General features: G+C 37.2%; 1 long non-coding RNA gene and 2 pseudogenes across 1 annotated transcript; 1 reads left to right on the top strand and 2 right to left on the bottom strand.

The window, feature by feature from the left end:
* Nucleotides 1-1,853: 1,853 nt before the first annotated feature.
* LOC148699287 (uncharacterized) lies at nt 1,854-7,416 on the top strand (annotated as a pseudogene).
* On the bottom strand, nt 2,400-2,504 carry LOC137721613 (small nucleolar RNA R71; annotated as a pseudogene).
* Nucleotides 7,417-8,073: 657 nt separating the features above from the next.
* Nucleotides 8,074-9,075, bottom strand: LOC148699286 (uncharacterized). Its single transcript, XR_015966106.1, has 3 exons — nt 8,559-9,075; nt 8,323-8,434; nt 8,074-8,198 (listed from the first exon to the last, which is right to left on the bottom strand). It is a non-coding gene; the product is annotated as an uncharacterized LOC148699286 (long non-coding RNA).
* Nucleotides 9,076-21,754: the final 12,679 nt, after the last annotated feature.

The raw sequence follows: 21,754 nt of genomic DNA, 5'->3' as shown, positions 1-21,754 counted from the left end.
AATAACCACTTCGCCCTTATGGTTGAGATAACTCCATGTTTCAGACTGCTACGTTCATCGACAAAAGTTACCATAGGCATGCTCGGTCGATGGAAGGTAACGATCTTCTAGTGACAATTCAACATGGCACGATTGTAATCTAACCAATCCATGCCCAAGATAACATTGAAATTAACGATGTGTAAGGGTACAAGATTAGCTGGCTGATGAGTATATTTTATATTATATATTTAACCCTATTCTTAGTATATTTTGGTTAATAATTTGGAAGAATTTTGATACTTTGAATTATATTTTCAATATAGGATTTTCGACTTCCTCTGGAGCAAAACATGGTCAAATGGACGAATTTTGGAGTAATTCCAACTGGAGGACGTTCGTGAGTCACTTAGCTTGATCGTGTCAAAATATCAGATTTTTCTACCAAGCGAATATTTTCTGGCAATAAAATAAAGGAGTCATGCGCAATGCTGGAATAGTGACGTTTTGGGCTTAACTTGCGTTTTTGGAGCCCAAGATGACCTCGGATGGGTTCGTGACCTTCTGGAGATGTGTTCAGAACGTTCTTATCTTTAAAACAAGCTATCTTGGGCCGGATTTGAAGAAGATTTGAGGCTAAAACGTGGCTGAACAGTTTCTGTGCAGCTTTTCCTAGTTTAATTAGGAATTTATTTTCTATTTTATTTTATTATTATTTAGTTTCTTAGTGGGAATAAAATACTTGATGGTTAGGGTTTTTGTGTTGGCTTGAGGGAGAGATATTAAAAGGGTCAGCCGTTCTAAATTTGGTGGCTTTTGAGATATGCAACTTTTGGAGAGAAGATTTTGGGAAAAAGTTTAGAGCTTTTCAGATTTTATTCTACAAGGTGTTTTCATTCTTTTTCTGTTTCAATAAAAACTATGATTTTTAGTATGAATATGCGTAACTAATTCTTTTTGCTAGGGCGAGGCCATGATCCTTAGCAAGAATATGTAGTCTCTTTTTACTTTGCTTATGAATTTATGCATGCAGGTTTTGGAATGTTAATCACTGTGCTTTAAACTATCTATTTGTCTTAGTGATTCGCGACCATCAGGATATTTGGAAAAGTTATTTGATGCAATTTTGGCGGAGGATTGTCCCTAAAATTGACTAAAGCTTCTTGTGGTTAATATGTGTAACCTCTTAGGATGGACGACACATTTTAAGGGTTATATGGTTTTTTTAAAAAGGTTTTCATAAAACTTAATGAGTCTTGCATGTTCATATTCGATCTGAACACCACGGACGGGTTGCATGTTAGATATACATTCTATGTTGGAGGTTCCAAGTAGGATATACTCTAGGAAAACCTAACTTTCAAAACATACATGTATGGTTCATAAGTAATTTAGAAAAGCTACATATGATTGTTAGGGTGACGGCGGAACCCTAGTACTTTCTCTCTTTGAATCCTAAAAATTGTTCCCCTTATCTTTCTTTAAAGTTGTGGTTTTTAAGTAATCTTTTTAATTAAATTCGTTTTTCTTAGTTTAGGTCATTAAATCACCTCTTTCAAAAGAAAAACTTTGTTTTAATTAATTAGTTGAGAATTGATTTTGCTTTGATCTCTTTAAATTAATCCTTGTGGAGAACGACCTTGCTTGAGCCAATTATATTACAATAACCTTGTTTCTCTTGCAAGTATTTTAGGTGTTGTTAACCCTTTTATGCAGATGGTAAAAATCCTATCAAGAAGTTGGCGCCGCTGCCGGGGATTGATTTTAAATAGATTTTTGTCTATCATATTCTCAATTAATTATTCCCGTATATAATAAAAATAAAAATAAAAAATTAATTTTCATTTTTTTTTCTCTGCAGATTGTGCATGGTCTGTACCAGATCACACAAACAACAAATTGCAGATTTTGATCCAGAACCTGAACGTACTGCCAGACAGAGACTTAGAAAGCAGAATCTACAGTGTGAACCTTCACTGCAGGGAACAGTTTTGCATAATCGGTTTACTGGGGTTTTGGACAGCGAGGAAGCTATGGCATTTGTTCTACCAACAGCGGGACAACCACTGAGGGAATCTCTGGCTGCTCATGCCACAGAGGTGCCAAGCTGCATTACCTATCCTGAAGTTGAAGATGGGTCTACGTTTGAGATACGACATCATATGTTGGAGATTCTACCTTCATTTCATGGTTTATCAACAGATGATCCTAACATGCATCTAACTGAATTTCTAATGGGATGCAAAAACATTTTGGTGAGAGGATTTTCAGCAGAATCTATCAAACTCAGACTTTTTCCGTACACTTTGAAGGATGTTGCAAGGAGATGGTTACTCACACTTCCATCTGGAAGCATTACTTCGTGGAACCAACTTAGTGCTGCATTTTTAAGCAAATACTACCCAGCTTCAAAAACACTTGATATGAGTACTCAAATTTTAACATTTGCTCAGAAACCTAATGAAGCAATTCATGAAGCATGGGAACGTTACAAGGATCTACTCAGGAAATGTCCACATTCAGGCATTAATGGTGACACTCAAATGAATTTATTTTACAGAGGGCTGAATTTAACTACTAAGACTCTTGTTAATGCTTCTTGTGGAGGAATGTATTCAGACAAAAATGCACTGCAAGCGTATCAATTGTTTGAGAACATGGCGACAGAATCTCAACAATGGGCAATTGATATACCTCAGACCAGGGGTGTTTTTGAGATGTCTAGTGGTTCACCTCATGTATCTGCACAAATAGAAAAGATGGAGAAGAAGTTAGAAAATTTTGATGCAAAATTTGACATGCTTTTACAAAGAATGGCAGCACCTATGCAGCAGGTTGCTGTCCAACAGCCTACTGCAGCCGCCTGTACCATTTGTGGCATTACAACACATGATTTTATGGGTTGCCCACATAGGGACGCATACCCGGAGCATGTTACAGAGCAGATTAATGCATTCAATAATTATCAAAGGCCTAGAAATGATCCGTACTCAAATTTTTACAACCCCGGGTGGAGAGATCACCCAAATTTCAAGTGGAATAGAGATCAACAGGTTAAACCACAGTTTCAACAACAAATACAGCAACCTGATGCTCAAGCTAAACCTTCTTGGGAAGTCGCAATTGAAAAATTGGCAGATCATACTAAGGCAAGTTTTGATGCAACAAAACAAGAAATTCAAAAAACCAACCAAAACATTCAGAACATACAAGCAACAATGAAAGATCTACAGCAGCAAATGGGGCAGCTTTCACTCCAGTTTTCGGGCAGAGAACCAGGAAAATTTCCCAGCCAAACTATCCCAAATCCACGTGGAAATGCAGATTGTAATGCTGTTAGAATATTGCGTTGTGGTAAAAGTTATGACAACCGTGATGCAGAAAATAAAGAAAACGGTGCTGGAGCTTCACGAGTAGCACCTGTGCAGCCACAAACAGGTTCTGAAAGTTCTGCAGAATCTGCCCAACCACTGGACAGATCCAAAAATACTGCAGTGCCTACTGCAGAAAATGCAGAAAAGTCAAAACGTGTTTATGTTCCACCTATGCCATATCCCGAAAGATTGAAGCCACATGCAAAAGATCAACAATTAACAGATTTCATGAAGACATTGGCTAAAGTTCAGATTAATCTACCATTAATTGATGCAATCAAGAACATTCCCTCATATGCCAAGTTTTTGAAAGATGTGTGCACAAATAAAAAGAAGCTTGTCGACTTCGAAAAAGTGATTCTCACAGAGCAGTGCAGTGCAGTTCTATTACAAAAGCTACCACCAAAGAAAAAAGATCCAGGGAGTTTTACAATTTCATGCACAATTGGAAATTCTGAGTTTAAACGTGCTTTAATTGATTTGGGTGCTAGTATTAATTTAATGCCTTTCTCTGTTTTTCAGCGACTGGGACAAGGAGAAATCAAACCAACATCTGTTATTTTATAGTTAGCAGATCGTTCGGTTGCTTATCCTAGGGGTATTATTGAAGATCTTATTATTAAAGTGGATAACCTCTACCTTCCAGCAGATTTTGTGGTTTTGGATATGGATGAAGATATGCAAACACCAATTATTCTGGGGTGGCCATTCATGGCAACTGCTAGAACTTTGATAGATGTGGAAGCTGGCACATTGACGCTTAGAGTACAAGAAGAATCTGTTGTGTTTAATTTATTTGAAGCAACGAAGAGGCCTAGTGATATGCAAGACTGTATGAGAGTTGACGTGTTAGAAGGCATCATGCATGCAGATATTATGCCCAGTTTGACAGCAGATCCACTGTTAAAAGTTTTACATGGTTTTGAAGACGTCAAAACTGAAGATGAAGAAGCTTTTGAGTATGTTACAGCTTTGGAAAGTGTCCCTTTACACCAGCCAAAGTGGAGGCACGTTTTTGAGAGTTTGGGAGAACCAAAAACACCATTACAGCCTTCAAAAATACAGCCACCTAAGATGGAATTGAAGCCATTACCAGCACACTTAAAATATGCTTATTTGGGTGCTAATTCTTCACTGCCGGTTATTGTTTCTGCAGATTTATCTCCAATTGAGGAAGACAAATTGCTGCGTATTTTGAGAAATTTTCAAGATGCCATTGGGTGGACAATTGCAGATATTAAGGGAATCAGCCCAACACTCTGTATGCACAGAATTTTGATGGAGGAGGGTGTCAAACCCACCATTGATGCTCAACGCCGATTGAATCCGATCATGAAGGAAGTTGTTCGAAATGAGGTTATGAAGCTTTTAGATGCTGGAATGATTTATCCAATTTCAGATAGTAAATGGGTAAGTCCTACTCAAGTGGTACCTAAACGCACTGGAATTACAGTTGTGACAAATGACAATAACGAGCTTGTGCCTAAACGTTTAACTACTGGGTGGCGAATGTGCGTTGATTACAGGAAGATCAATACAGGTACTAGAAAGGATCACTTTCCGCTACCCTTTACTGATCAAATGTTGGAAAGATTGGCTGGTCGGGCTTTCTATTGTTTTTTAGATGGGTATTCAGGCTACAATCAAATTCCAGTTGAACCAGAGGATCAGGAAAAGACCACATTCACCTGCCCTTTTGGTACATTTGCTTACAGAAGAATGCCTTTCGGATTATGCAATGCACCTGCCACATTCCAACGATGCATGATGAGCATATTCTCAGGTTTGGTTGAACGAGTTGTTGAAGTATTTATGGATGATTTTTCTGTTTTTGGTGATTCGTTTGATCATTGTTTACAAAATTTATCTTTGGTTCTTGAGCGTTGCAAAGAAACTAATCTCGTATTGAATTGGGAGAAGTGTCATTTTATGGTTAAACAAGGAATTGTTTTAGGGCACTTAGTTTCTAGCAAGGGTATTGAGGTTGATAAAGCTAAGATTGATGTTATTGCTAAGTTGCCCTCTCCTACTACTATGAAGAGCATTCGTTCGTTTCTTGGACATGCTGGGTTTTACAGACGGTTTATCAAGGATTTCTCCAAGATTAGCCGACCTTTGTGTAACTTATTGGCTAAGGACGCACAGTTTGTTTTTGATAATGCATGCTTGGAGGCTTTCAACAAGTTGAAAACACTCTTAACTTCAGCACCGATTATTGCAGCTCCGGACTGGAACTTACCTTTTGAACTAATGTGTGATGCATCAGATTATGCAGTTGGGGTAGTTCTTGGACAGCGAAAAGACAAGATTCCTCAAGTCATTTATTATGCTAGCAGAACTCTCAATGATGCACAGCTGAATTATGCAACCACTGAGAAAGAATTGTTGGCAGTTGTTTTTGCATTAGAGAAATTTCGTTCTTATTTAATTGGGGCTAAAGTAATTGTCTACACAGATCATGCTGCTTTGAAGTATTTATTATCTAAAAAGGATGCTAAACCTCGACTTATTCGGTGGATTCTTTTACTTCAAGAATTTGATTTGGAAATTAGAGACAAAAAGGGCAGTGAAAATGTGGTGGCTGATCATTTATCAAGATTAATAAATTCTGCTACTGCAGAAGAAGACACATTGCCTCTCAATGAAAATTTTCCTGATGAACAATTGTTGGCTGTCCAGCACAAAACACCATGGTTTGCAGATTTGGTTAATTATTTGGCCAGGGGAGTTATTCATCCAGATTTAAGTTATCAGCAGAAAAAGAAATTTTTGGCAGATGCAAAATTTTATTTTTGGGATGATCCGTATCTGTACAAATACTGTCCAGATCAGATTATTCGCAGATGTATTCCAGAAGAGGAACAAGACAGTGTTTTAAAGTTTGCACATCATTATGCTTGTGGTGGCCATTTTGGGCCTACAAGGACAGCAGCTAAAATTCTACAAAGTGGGCTGTTTTGGCCTTCTCTTTTCAAGGATGCTCATAATTGGTGTAAATCTTGTGATCGTTGTCAGAGAGTGGGAAATCAGTCCAAACGGAATGAGATGCCACAACATGGTATTTTGGTTGTTGAATTATTCGATGTTTGGGGTATTGATTTTATGGGACCATTCCCATCTTCACATGGCAATCAATATATTTTGGTAGGGGTTGAGTATGTTTCTAAGTGGATCGAGGCAATTGCAGCACCAACTAATCAAGGATCAGTGGTTCTGAAATTCCTCCAAGGAGTCATATTTCCACGGTTTGGCATCCCGCGAGTTATACTTAGTGATGGGGGTAAGCATTTCATTAATAAACAGTTTGCTGCATTACTTGCAAAATATGGGATAACTCATCGTGTTGCCACTCCTTACCATCCACAAACATCAGGGCAGGTTGAGGTTTCAAACAGGGACATAAAACGTATTTTGGAGAAAACAGTTGGCTCCACTCGTAAAGACTGGAGTTTGAAATTAAATAATGCATTGTGGGCATACAGAACAGCATTTAAAACACCCATTGGGATGTCCCCGTTTCGGCTTGTGTATGGCAAGGCTTGTCATTTACCTATGGAGCTAGAGCATAAAGCGTTTTGGGCTATCAAGGAGTTAAACTTTGCTTACGATTCAGCAGGGGAAAAAAGAAAGCTGCAGCTCAATGAGCTTGATGAAATTCGCCAGGAGGCTTATGAAAATGCACGCATATACAAAGACAAAACAAAGGCCTTCCACGATAAACACATTCTCAGGACAGATTTCCAGCCAGGGCAGAAAGTGTTGTTATTTAGTTCTAGATTCAAGTTATTTCCAGGGAAATTGAAATCTCGATGGAATGGACCCTACTTGGTTACTAAGGTTTATCCTCATGGAGCAGTTGATATTACAAGCGAGATTAATGGCAACACATTCAAGGTGAATGGTCACAGGCTGAAACCATACTTAGAGTCACCCTTTGACAGTGCAGCCGAGTCTATAACTCTGAAGGATCCAGCAAGTTAATCACCAGGCTTCTGTTCAGTCTAGCTACAGACGTTAAATAAAGCGCTTATTGGGAGGCAACCCAATTTTCTAACTTTTTCATTACTTTCTTCTTTTTTTTTTTCCGTCAAGCTGCATTTAAATTCCTAGGCTATCATTTAGTGTCGACAATCATCTAAAAAAAAAAAAAAGTTCAAAAAAAAAAAATAAATAAAATATATAAAAAATAATAGTAATAATAATAAAAATTCTCATTTTACTTGTTTAATTTGTAGTTTATAGTTAGTATTTTCTATAATCTATCTCTGATTTCATAACGTGGGTTTTTGCAGACAACAAACAAAGCAAACAAGCATGTATACACAGAGAACTTATTTTAGGCTGGAATCACGCACCCAGTGGCAAGTCTACATTACCATCAACCACATTCCTAGACCATGCCGAAATATAATGCAGAAATTACAAAGCTCTTGCAGAATCACAGATCCAGCCACAAAAGGATAGAACATTATACCTCTGTTTTGCTACGCGGCCATTCTTCCATGCACGCCTTAGCCGCCAATGAGCTGCTTTTGGGGATCTCCGGTGTTCATCTAAAAAAAAAAAAAAACATCAAGTTGATACGTACTGAGGAGCTATCATTATTTCTATGCAGATCTACGCCATTTAGTTTCGAAGATGCCGGGTATGCCATTATTTAAGTTTGGGGGTGAGTTCTTTATCCGTCCTCCGAACGGGTCAAATCCAAAAAGTTCGTACATATGTTCAGGGGTGATCCAGGTTGTCCTTCACGAATATTATAGGGAGAAGCAGTGTTCTAAGTTCCAAATGGTCCGCATACATGGTCCCCATACAGATCTCAGTGTTATTTCTTTTGTCCAGCAACTACAGTGTCCAGTTATTATTTATATCAAGTTTGGGGGTGATCTCACAGATAATACACCCATGCAACCCAGCAGATCCTCAACATGCAGGCATAGCACAGTCACATGCGAGTATGAATTGTTACCTTTGGTTTTCGATCCGTGTTATTTGTGTTTGGCTTGGCTGTTTTTCGTCAAACTGGGGTCCTTATCATTTCTTCCGTTGTTATGCCGTCATCCAAGCCTTCGAACTTTGCTCTGTGCATAAATAAGAGCACGGATGGATGTTATATTTTTTCGCCCTTTGGTTAGTCACATCACAGAAAAATGTTACTTAAAATCTAGAATCAAAACCAAAGTGTAGGGGAGACTAAGTTTCTACCTGTTGATGGATGAGTTTTGGAGTATTAGCTATGGATCTATGAAGATTGGGTGTTGGTGCCTTACTTTTGTTGTGGATCCAAGAGTCCTCGCAGAGAAAATAGTTGCATGTGTTAGTTCTTTACTTTTCCCATGAAAATAAGCTCTCTAGCACGCAATGGCAGTAAGGAAAGAGTTTTACCTTTGCGATTTCGGGTTGTGTTACCGAGACATTGATGTTGCAATGAGGTTGGAGGAGCGGCTAATGTTTTCCAGTATAGAGAAATGAGAAACATTTTAAAGAAAAGAGGGCTGCGAGAAATGTGAGACCTCTCCGTTTCTCTAGAGCAAAAAGGCTTAGGATTTCTTAATATAATTAGAAATGAGAGAAAGGAGAAGTTTTGAAATGGTGGGCGCTGGACTTGAGAGAAAATGGAGAAAAGAGGCCCTTTCCAGATTTTTTAGAGAGGGCTAAGAGGAATAGGTTTGAAATGAGAGTAGTGAGAGATGTCTCTCATTTTTCTAGAGAGAACAAAAGGGCTTCGGGGTTTACAATAAATAATATTATTATTCTTCTGCACAGGGGATGGGAATGGACAGAAGAGAGCCGTTTGGCTCTGGGCTCGAGGCGTGTGCAAGGGAATCCAAAGCGTGTTCCAGAATAGCTAGGGTTTTTTTTTCAAATGACAAATGCAGCTGCTACACCAGCTTATATTGTAGCTGTTGCTAGGTTTTGACACAAGTGTGGACTTATACGTGTTGGTCAGTGCGCTTTCACTAGTTCCAACTACCAGGTCCTGCTTTCGAATCCCCAAAGTGTCCAGTAGTGTTTTTGTTCTCCACATTTTTGGTCAGCACACTTTGGCAAATTCACAGTTTCTCTCTTCAAATCTCTGGTGTGTTAGTTTCTTTTTCCTTTTCTTTTCTTTCTTGTTTTCTGTTTTATTTTATTTTATTTTATTTTATTTTCTTGTTTCTCTTTCCTATTTTGTTTGCTTAGGGTATTTTCTTTATTTTTGATATTTGTTTTACATTTTCTAGGATTTAGTAGTTTTGTTTATGTTCTTGTCTCTTCTATTTATTTTCCACACCTTGAGGACAAAGTGTGAATAAGTTTGGGGGTGGGAAATAACATTTTAGGTTTTTAATTTTTGTGTCAAGTTAAAATTTTCATTCTTTGTAAGTTAATATCCATAGATTATTTTAAACGTTATAACAAATGGACATGGTGAAGATTAACCCCACATTAGAGTCTTTTCTACTTATCGTTGCTTAGACACTAATTCATGAATTATACTTTGACAACTTGCACATTCACATCAACATGGCTTGTGGGGAGTGAGATTGAAACACTTACTTTTAGTCTAAGTTTCACTTTTAATTTTTGTTCTACATAAAGTAAAGTTAGTTTGTGTTATAAAGTAATAATTGTCTCACCCCGAGACTTTGCCTAGTAACCGGGCCAGTCCTGCCTAATCAGCAGTGATTCTCGCGTCAAACAGTAGAGTTTTGGCATGGGGCAGGGTGGTTAGTTGGTTTCGTAGCCTTTTCAGCTCGGGTTAATAAGTCCTTAGGGGTGTTTTACACCTAGTGCCCTAAAGCCCTAGTGGTTTGGGAGTCATTGACCTAAAGCTCGCTACATGGGTTGGATCGAAAGCTTAAGTGAACCGACATTGCACGACCACTACTGTTACTGAAAAAAAAAAAAAAAAAAATCAAGAAGAAAAAGAAAAATAGTTATATTTAAAGTTAGTATGTGTGAATTAAAGAAGGACAAGAGGTAAGGGTTTTAGTCGAGTCTCTTTAGCTATGTTGATTCACTTTACACCAAAGGAAGTTCGTGAATTCTTTTCTAATTGATTCTAAATGGCTTAGACTCTGTGGTGGGATTGGTTGGAACTTTTGAAAAGATGTTATGATTTTTAACATGTTCTATGGATTGCAACTTTGAAGGTGAAATTTTTTGTCAGTTAGTTTTAGTTAAGTTCTAGTTTGTTAGTGTTTATTGTTGTTTTCTAGTTTTGTTTTGCTTGAGGACAAGCAAAAAGCTAAGTTTGGGGGTATTTTGATGAGTATATTTTATATTATATATTTAACCCTATTCTTAGTATATTTTGGTTAATAATTTGGAAGAATTTTGATACTTTGAATTATATTTTCAATATAGGATTTTCGACTTCCTCTGGAGCAAAACATGGTCAAATGGACGAATTTTGGAGTAATTCCAACTGGAGGACGTTCGTGAGTCACTTAGCTTGATCGTGTCAAAATATCAGATTTTTCTACCAAGCGAATATTTTCTGGCAATAAAATAAAGGAGTCATGCGCAATGCTGGAATAGTGACGTTTTGGGCTTAACTTGCGTTTTTGGAGCCCAAGATGACCTCGGATGGGTTCGTGACCTTCTGGAGATGTGTTCAGAACGTTCTTATCTTTAAAACAAGCTATCTTGGGCCGGATTTGAAGAAGATTTGAGGCTAAAACGTGGCTGAACAGTTTCTGTGCAGCTTTTCCTAGTTTAATTAGGAATTTATTTTCTATTTTATTTTATTATTATTTAGTTTCTTAGTGGGAATAAAATACTTGATGGTTAGGGTTTTTGTGTTGGCTTGAGGGAGAGATATTAAAAGGGTCAGCCGTTCTAAATTTGGTGGCTTTTGAGATATGCAACTTTTGGAGAGAAGATTTTGGGAAAAAGTTTAGAGCTTTTCAGATTTTATTCTACAAGGTGTTTTCATTCTTTTTCTATTTCAATAAAAACTATGATTTTTAGTATGAATATGCGTAACTAATTCTTTTTGCTAGGGCGAGGCCATGATCCTTAGCAAGAATATGTAGTCTCTTTTTACTTTGCTTATGAATTTATGCATGCAGGTTTTGGAATGTTAATTACTGTGCTTTAAACTATCTATTTGTCTTAGTGATTCGCGACCATCAGGATATTTGGAAAAGTTATTTGATGCAATTTTGGCGGAGGATTGTCCCTAAAATTGACTAAAGCTTCTTGTGGTTAATATGTGTAACCTCTTAGGATGGACGACACATTTTAAGGGTTATATGGTTTTTTAAAAAGGTTTTCATAAAACTTAATGAGTCTTGCATGTTCACATTCGATCTGAACACCACGGACGGGTTGCATGTTAGATATACATTCTATGTTGGAGGTTCCAAGTAGGATATACTCTAGGAAAACCTAACTTTCAAAACATACATGTATGGTTCATAAGTAATTTAGAAAAGCTACATATGATTGTTAGGGTGACGGCGGAACCCTAGTACTTTCTCTCTTTGAATCCTAAAAATTGTTCCCCTTATCTTTCTTTAAAGTTGTGGTTTTTAAGTAATCTTTTTAATTAAATTCGTTTTTCTTAGTTTAGGTCATTAAATCACCTCTTTCAAAAGAAAAACTTTGTTTTAATTAATTAGTTGAGAATTGATTTTGCTTTGATCTCTTTAAATTAATCCTTGTGGAGAACGACCTTGCTTGAGCCAATTATATTACAATAACCTTGTTTCTCTTGCAAGTATTTTAGGTGTTTTTAACCCTTTTATGCAGATGGTAAAAATCCTATCACTGGCATTATGACATCCTCGATGAGAACGGGATATCCTCGATACTCCCAACTAACATAGCAAACTTCACCCATAGGGATCGAGAACTCCAACTCATAACTAAGGAAAGTAGGGTGAGGTTGAGTCTTTTAAGCAAACATATGGGAGATAACCAAATGAGTAGGACCAGAGTCAATTAATATTCTAGTAAAATGACCAAGAACATTCAACGTACCCATAATCAAGTAGGGGTTACCCTGAGGATCCTGCAAGGTGATGTGATTGACTCGACCCTATGCCTATTATAGACCTTCTCGACCCTTGTTTCCCTGGTTACCACGTCCTTTGTTACCTTGACCTTGATTTTTTAGATTAGGCTACCTAGTTAATGCACTGCTGCTAGAAGCTACCTCAAGATTTTGGGACTGACTCCCGATATACCACTGTGATCTGCCACCCTGATATGTCGTATGTGGCGTATAGCCCCTTGGTACTATGGATAACCGCCCTGGTAATAAGGATCAAGTGGGTACTGATATGCTCCTCCTAGATACTGAGCTATGTCACCCTGATAGTGGTAAGTACCATCATAACCTATCTGTGGATAAGTACCAGGTCTTTGAATATACTGCAGAGGAATTACAAGTGGTAGTGTAGGAGGTTGATTTGGCTGACTTTGTGGACATTGGTTAGCTTTGTGCCCCACCTGACTGCAAGTATAGCACCCATTATTTCTCCTTTTACACTCACCTAAATGACAGTTATTGCATCTACGACAGTGCAAAGCACCAGAATTGCTAGGGTTCCTTTGATTTTGAAAGCTGAATTGTCTGTGAACTTGTCGCCCCTTCACGGTGTATTGGAATTTGAACCACCATTCGACGATCCAGAACTATTACCACTTCTCTTGAAATTCTGAGTCTTTCGAAAGCCGAAAGATGACTGCCTCCTGTTATTATTCCTTTGAGCATTATTATTATTATCCTCTTCCTCATCGTCATCTTTAGAAGCATTCTCAGAATCTTCAACACGAAGCAGAACCCCAAATAATTCTTGGTAGGAAGAGTAGGGAGTAGAAGTCGCCAGAAAACACAGTCGTTTACGAGTCCCCTTCTTAAAATAACGGAGCATCTCTTTGGGATTCCTAGCGATCTCAGGACAATAGCGGGATAAGTCAGTGAACTTTCGGTGTTACTATGTGACTGACATTTTTCCATGCTTTAACTCTGTGAATTCCTTTCCTTTTCGGTCCTTGTACTCCAGAGGTGTGAACCTAGCCTCAAACAGATCTTGAGTAGACAATGGGCATGACTCTTGAGCCCACCATGATCTAACTCCTAGATAGAAGAACCAAGTCACTGTCTCGACCTATCTCTCATTTGGAAGATTCCTCTGTCGCTGCATAACTCGAAAAGTATTCTCAACATGGCCAATCCAAACGTCAGATTTCTCAGGCCCTTCATTGCCCAAGAAATTATTAACGTGGAGATGGGATATTGTCTTCAAGGTCGTCCTTTAGGGAGGAAGAAGTGTAGACTGAATGGCACTAGCGATCGCTTCACCAAGCTGCCCAAAATCCAGAAAATTAGTTCCAGAAACACTAGTGAATCTTATGTTATACTTAATGAAAATATAAATAGACTCTTTAAGTGTCAGTGAATCTATTGTTTTCATGGGATATGCATCCTACGAAACTAGTTTCAACGATCCAACCGTCAAACTTGTTTGTATATATTTTGAGATCATGTACACCAAAAATCACAAAAAACAAACATTCAGAGATCAAGTAACAGGACAAAACTTTTCGACGATTATAAACGAAAAATCATGATTTAAAGATTATTTTAACTCTGATTTTGATGATTTTTTACAGCTACACTCATTGACCCAGTATAAATACAATGAACTAATTCGATCGTTAATTCAAAATATATTTTTTTAACAAAAATTCGATCCGAATTACAATAATATATTTTTCTAACAAAAACCCGATCTGAACTACAATAATAAATTTAAAGCTACTTAATAAATATATATATATATATATACCGTTCAATTTCTTAAGTGTTATGCGTACAAAATAAAAAACGAAAATAAATTGGTTTAGGTGACGAAATATTTGAATTATGTCGCGCAAAGATTTAAAAAAATAATCTTTTTATTTTTGTAAAGACTTTGTGCGACGAAGTTTAAATTTTCGTCGCGCAAGACTTTGCGCAATGAAGCTTAGAATTTCGTTGCGCAAAGTGACTTTGCTCGACAATGTGTTTTTCGTTGCGCAAAATTTTGGGTGACGAAACACACATTGTTGCACAAAATTTTGGTCACACAAGGGTTTTTGTTTTTACTAGTGAGCATAACAAGAATGGATGTAAACACAGTTTTATTCGAACAAAACAGTACAAAAATGTATGACGAACTACTAGAAGGTCCTTAATTCTATGACAAAAAGAATTCGCATTTTCTTTTGCCTAAAGCACTGCAACACCAGATATGCGTTCTTGAAGTTGGCGAATTCTGTTCTCTTGGTCATTTTGTGACTAAAGATGAGTGACTATATTCCATGGTCATTAATTATAATTATATCATTAACACTCAGTAATGGGTCTTGCTACAATGTATGTACCATTGAGTGGAACGAGTTTTATGTAAGATTCAATCTTTACAATTCATTAGATCTCTCTATGTAAGACCTAACCGTTAATTTTCTAGATGACTCGGTAATACATATCATGAAAAAAAAAATTGTAAAATAATATATGTTTTAACTTCATAATTGAGATTATAAGTGAAATCTTGTCCTCATACATCTATTTTGGACATACCTGTTGTATTGATGAAGTTAAGAGACTAATTAATGTGATGTTTGCCTTGTAATCTGAGTGCATATGACCTAGCTTCGACCAAGTCAAGATTTTATATTGAGAGGAAGATAGAGAGAGATAGAGAGACATGGGAACATGACCTTTACAAGATAATTTAGAAGAATTTAATAATTTATTTTGGACCATTATGAGATTTTCGAACATATATACCGTCTCATTGCACTATTAATTATTCATATAAACTAATGCTTAACTTGGTGCCAAATTAATATTATAATAAGTAATGTTTTCCTACTTCAACTTAACCTTAGTGCTACCCATGTGTCTCAACTCTCAAGACTCAACTTTATACAATATTGAATGAATCTATGAGTCTATGACATTATTTCATGCACCCAAAATAGGGCTTACAATACTTTATCAACATGCTCCCACCACTGCGCGAATAAACTTAAGGTTTTTCGAGGAGTTTTTCTACATCAAACATTCAAAGGCTTTTATCTTTTCCATCCAATCCAAGTTATTCTAGAAACACGACATCAAACATTCAAGGGCTTTTATCTTTTCCATCCAATCCAAGTGTTTCTAGAAACACGAAATCGATATTTTATAAGCCATAATTGCATGAAAACATTCAACATAATGCATGAACCCTCAAATTTACCTATGCTTTATATATTGTCTTATACTGCTCAACGAGGCCTTTCAGGGAAGGAATTCCTATTTTTAATAAGAATGGGGATTAGTTGTGAGGCCCACACCACATCGAACTTCAACACCACATAGATTATCCTGGCAAAATATTAGCGAAATCGGAAATAATTAAGACATTTAATTGAGTTCAAAGAAATTGACAAACACTTTGTTATATAAGAAACAATGAAATTTCATCATGATAATTAAATAGGCAAATGGTTTAGGATTAAATTGAATTTTTGTAAGGATGATCTATGAATCGAGACTACAAAATAAACGGTTCACTTCATTGAAGTTCAACATGAAGTGGGCCCTATAATTAGTCTCCATTTTTACCTAAAAATAGGGATCCCTTTGGATAAAGGGCATGTACTGCTTAATATATATTTTGTTCATACATGCGCATAATTTTATTATGTTGATTTCGCTATGTAATATTATATTTTACTATATTATTCGATATTGCTATTATGAAATGTGTGAGTACAACGGAAAAACAAGAAAATAGTAAATTTAGTTTCATTTTCAAAACCCTAATCATTGATGTGCACTTCACATGACCTGAAGCCGAGCCGAGTCGAGCTGCTCTACGCCTAGCCAAATGCACTTTAAGCTGCCCGAAAACAACACCATTTTGGTGTCTTGGTCTTGCAGTCCAAGCCTTTTAGGCCTGCTATGCATGGAGCCCAAGCCAAATGTTTCTGGGCTTCTTCTTTTGGCCAAGTTGCTGAGGTATTTTCTTGGCCCAACCCCTGTGTAGGGCCTTTTCCCTGCAAAGTTGTAGCCTGGTGTTGCTGGGTTGCCACTTGCTCTCAGTCCAAGCCCCTTATAGGTTGCTCTTGCTTCCAGTCCGTGCCTAATTTTTGTTGGGGTGCACTATTCACAACCCACACGAATTTTTGGGCTTTCCCACTTGTTTAGCCCGTAGCCATACAATCATATTAAAGCTTGAATCATAATTTTTCTTGCTTCCACTGCCGACTCTTATTTGGGCGCGTTATTGAATTAATTTAGTGACCTACAGTCCTTCAATACGGAAAAAAAATTTGGCCCATAGTGCACTTTTATAAATTAACGATTCAATATTTTATTATTTTTTCTTGAACCATTGACAGCCTTTCATAGTCCCGAAACTACTCACATTGAGTACCTGTAGCAACTTGAAACCCTATTCTTGCAGGTACCTTTTTTATGAACATGAAGTTCATCTAAAATCAAACTGGTAGTTTTGAATTTAGTGCCTTTGAAACCCGAAGTTTTCATACAAAACATACACCCATGAAACCTAAAGCATTCATGAAAGTTAAACAAAAACTTGTCTGTAGAACCAAAAGATTCTACTTTATGTCTATAGATATTTACTTTTTCATAAGACTAACCACAATCTTGTTCTCTTCATTGTAGCGCCATGTCAAACTTGAACAAACTCGACTCTAACACTTTAGAAGTTTCTGGTCAAAACTACCTAAAGTGAGTTCAAGATGTAAAGCTCCATCTCACAGTCAAAAGTTTCAAAGCCACCATTGAAGAGGCTACGGGACGTACTGGTTGGCGAAGGTGACAAAGCAACTGATATGATCTTCACCCAAACACTTATGCATGATTCACTACAAACCGAATAAGTTGTTAAAGAGGATTTGCACACTCTCTAGCTCACTCTAGCAGAGCGCTTCAATCACCAAAAAGATGTTTTCTTGCCTAAAGCAAGACACAATTGACATCATTTATGTTTCCAAGACTTCAAGTCTGTGCATGAGCACAACTCTGAAGTATGTCGAATCTAATCACTTTTCAAGTTCTTTAATGAAGACTTGACTGAATAGGATATCTTGGAGAAGACCTATTCAACCTTCCATGCCTTCAATATTGTCATACAGCAACAATATAAGGCACATAAATTCACTAAGTTTTTGAATTTGATCTGTCTTACTACTTGCTGAAAAGCAAAAATAGCTTTTGATGTGGAATCATCAAGTTAGACCTATTGGCTCAAACACTACGCTTGATGCGCAAGCCACCACTTCTCAAGGTCACAAAGGACTCAAAAGGCATCATGGCCCTGACAAATGGCCGAATCCCTAGGTTCCAAGGGAGGAATCTAACCCCGAAGCACAATCCACTGGGTTCCAAGGCTTCCAACTTCAATAATAAGGGCAAAACTCAAACCAATCAAGCTTCTATTGATCTTGATATGTGTTATCATTGTGGTTCAAAAGAACATTGGTTATGCGTTTGTCGAGCTTCTCCTCAAGCTATTGCTGAGTAGCATTCACATCATTAGAAGATCGAGACAAACTTTATACATGTTGTCAATCATGAGATATTGCCATGGAGATTTCAGACTTTCCTGAGGCATCCACTTCTATAAAAGATTAGATTAAGCTTTTTTAGACATGTTGTTCGAGTTCCCCTTAATGGTTGAATCCCCTATTTTCTCTTCATTTAATTTTTTCGAACAATTTCCTATGTATTTGGATTATTGATTTAATTTTTTTGAACAATTTCCTATGTATTTGGATTAGTTATTTGGTGTTTTGTTTTAAATTTTTAGATAATTACTTTATGGATATTATTTCTTGAATATTTAATTGAATGAATAGAATTCAAATTTTCCTTATACATGTGACCAATTCAATTCATTTATTTCAAGGTATGTCTTATGGGGATATTAGTTGTTAGACAAATAGTGCAATCACGCACACCATCTTGCGTGAACGCCACTATTTTACTAACTTCATAGGTAAAAATTCACCATTAACAACCATTTGAGGCCTATCCAACCTAATGAGAGGTATGGCACTGCCCGTATAATGTTATTCATGGTACTGAATTAACCATTAAAGAGGTCTTTTACTCACTCCATTCCGGAAGAACGTTGTTGAGCTTTAAGTATATTCGAGAGAATAACTGTCATGTTGAAACCACTGAAGAGAATGGTTTGGAATATCTTTGTATCACTTCATATGAATATGTCCTGTATTCATTAGAAAATGGAACGCCTCCCGAATGGATTGTTTATTACAACCATATGAGCCGTGGAGGCCCACCATGTGGCCGGCTAGGAGTTCGAGTTCTTGAGCAATTGCTTACTTTGGAGCAATTGTTAACTCAACCCTCAAATACAAAGATTACCCATGACCCCCAAAGTTTCTTAAAAGGATTTAATGGGATACGTGTGGACCTATTTAACCACCATTCTGACAATTTAAATAGTTTATGGTGTTGGTTGATGCATCGACACATTTGTCAAATGTTTTCCTACTGTTCACATGCAATGTTGTATTTGCAAAACTCCTAAATTATTAAGTTTAGAGCTCACCACCCTGATTATCTGACTAAGTCGATTCGGTTGGATAATGTTGAAGAGTTACCGTCGCAGACTTTCAACGATTATTATAGATTAGTTGGGATTGAAGTTGAACATCATGTTCCCCATTTTCACACCCAAAATGGCCTAGCAGAAGCATTCATTAAGTGTCATTAATTGATCCTTCAGACCTTGGTCATGTGCACCAAGTTTCCAGTCTCTACTTAGGGCCATCCAATTCTACATGCAACTTGGACCGCTTGAAGCCCACCACCACCCAATCTTTTTCATCATTAAAATTGGTTACTTGTACAAGCCTAACATCTTGCAATTACACATGTTTAGGTGGCGCAATTTATGTGCCTATAGCACCGCCACTACGTACAAAAATGGATCCTCAAAGAAGAATGGGAATCTAATGTCGGTTAAGATTCGCCATCAATTATTCGTTATTTAGAGCCTTTGACATGCGATCTCTTTAATGCACGTTTTGTGGATTTTCACTTTGATGAGACAGTCTTCCTATCGTTAGGGGGGAGATAAGAACAATAACGTTCTTGAAGAATGCCACGAATTGTTGGATTAGTCCCACTATGTCTCATTTAGATCTCGCACTACACAATCTAGAACTGGAGTGCGACATATTTTAGATCTACAAAGTGTTGCTCAAAGCATGGCGGTTGCTTTTACTAATCTAGCGAAAGCGACGAGATCACACATACCAGCTGCAAATGTGCTTGCGAGGATAAATGTACCTAACATATGTTGAAACATCGCCCCCGAAGGATAAGCCACTTATGAAGGATGTTTGGTCACACGTGTTGTTCGGCCCAGTACATTGGTGGCTAGCCAATCATGTACTCATATCCTAAAGCATGGCAGAGTTGTTGGTTCAAATGATTCACAATCCCGTAAGAGGAAGCCCACAAAACAACCTAGTGAAACTAGTTTAAGTCCAACCATCACCTACTCAACAATTCCAATGCATGATGTTATTCTAAATTATGAAAGCATCCTTGATGTGATGAACCTACTCCCAAGAATTGTGATATTTTTGTCTATTATACTAGTTTGGATGAGGTTTGGAATCAAAATGAGATGATAGTAAGCGATGCATTTGCATACATAGTAGCTAATGATATCATGATGAGCGATGACATTAAACTCGCGTTTCGTTGATGAATGTCAATGTAGAACTAATTGGTCAAACTGGAAACAAGTAATCCAAGTCAAACTTGATTCACTTGCAAAACGTAGATTGTTTGGACTTATAGTTCTTACACCTCTACATGTGAAGCTTATTGGCTACAAGTGAGTTTTCATTGGGAGACGTAATAAGAAGAATGAAATAGTGCGATATAAGGCATGCCTTATGGCGTTAGGCTTCTCTCAACACTCTAGGATTGATTACGAGGAGAGATATTCCCACGTAATGAACGTTACAACGTTCCGCTACCTCGTCAGTTTGGTAGTTTTTGAAAAACTGAATATGTAGCTTATGGATGTGGTAATCGCATATCTCTATGAGGATCTTGATACAAAAATCTATATGAAATTTTCTGAAGGACTTACATTGATTGGATCAAACAATGTTAAACCATGAAACACCCTCTTGATTAAATTGAGGCGCTCACTTTACAGATTGAAACAATCCAGGTGAATGTGGTATAATTGTCTGAGTGAGTATTTGATTAGTAAGGGATATGTGAATAATGAATTATGCCCATGCATGTTTATTAAGAAGTCACATTCCGAATTTGTGAAATTGTCATGGCGGAAGCTTGAGCATTGTTCGGATGGTAGTGTCTGGTTCATCAATCGACCTACACCTAAAAGGAGTTTAGACACTTTAATAAGGATAAAGTGAAACCCTTGAGGCTCCTATGGTTGTTCGTACGCTAGATGCAAAATGAGATCATTTGTCTAAAAGACGATGAGAAATACATTTTGTAGCCTGAAGTTCCATACCTGAGTGTAATTGGTGCTTTATTGTACTTAGCTCAGTGCACTAGATTGGGCATCTGCTTCGATGTTAATCTTTTCGTAAGAGTGCCTACACGTAGACACTAGATTGTTGCTAAAGACATCTTTGTTACCTATAAGTCTTCGATTGGAGCTGTTACCCCCTTTGGTTCTTGAGTTGATTCTCGCCTTGTTGGTTATGTTGATTCAAGTTGTTTATTTAAATCGCATAAGGCACGTTCTCAAACGGTTTATGTCATTACCGTTAGAGACACCGTAATATCTTAAAGGTTAACCAAGCAGACCTTAGTTGTGACTTCTTCAAACCATGCTAAATTATTGCCCTACACAAAGCTACTCATGAATGCTTCTGCTTGAGAGCTATTATTAAGTATATTCAAAGTACTAGCAGGTTTTCTTCCATCATTGACATCTCTATAACGATTTATGAGAGAACGCCGCATGTATCGACCAATCAAGAACAGATACATCAAAGGAAACAACATATTGCACCAAAATTCTTCTTTTCACATCAGCAACAAAAGCATTAGATGATTGAAGTCAAGCAAATCCGTTCACAAGACAATCTTGCTGGCCTTTTCACGAAATCATTGCCAAAGTCTATCTTCTAGAAGCTTGCCAAAGGAATTGCTATGCGTAAATTATCTGATTTGGTTCTCCTTTGGAAGTTTTGTCAAACTGAGAAGGAGTATCCAATAGTAAGCTCACTTGACCTTAATGTATTCTTTTTCCTACAATAGGAGCTTTTTTCTCCTTGATATTTCGCTACTTAACGAGGTTTTGATGAGGCACCTATCCTTGTGATAGTCATACCCTTATGTCTGTTTACTAGCGTCCTGAAGGCATTTAGTTTTT

This window comes from Pyrus communis, chromosome 1 (genome assembly GCF_041283825.1).
Source record: "Pyrus communis isolate YQ-2024b chromosome 1, ASM4128382v1, whole genome shotgun sequence".
NCBI classification, from domain to species: Eukaryota; Viridiplantae; Streptophyta; class Magnoliopsida; order Rosales; family Rosaceae; genus Pyrus; species Pyrus communis.
The sequence above is the reverse complement of the archived record's forward strand: the minus strand, read 5'-3'. Positions and strand labels throughout refer to the sequence as shown.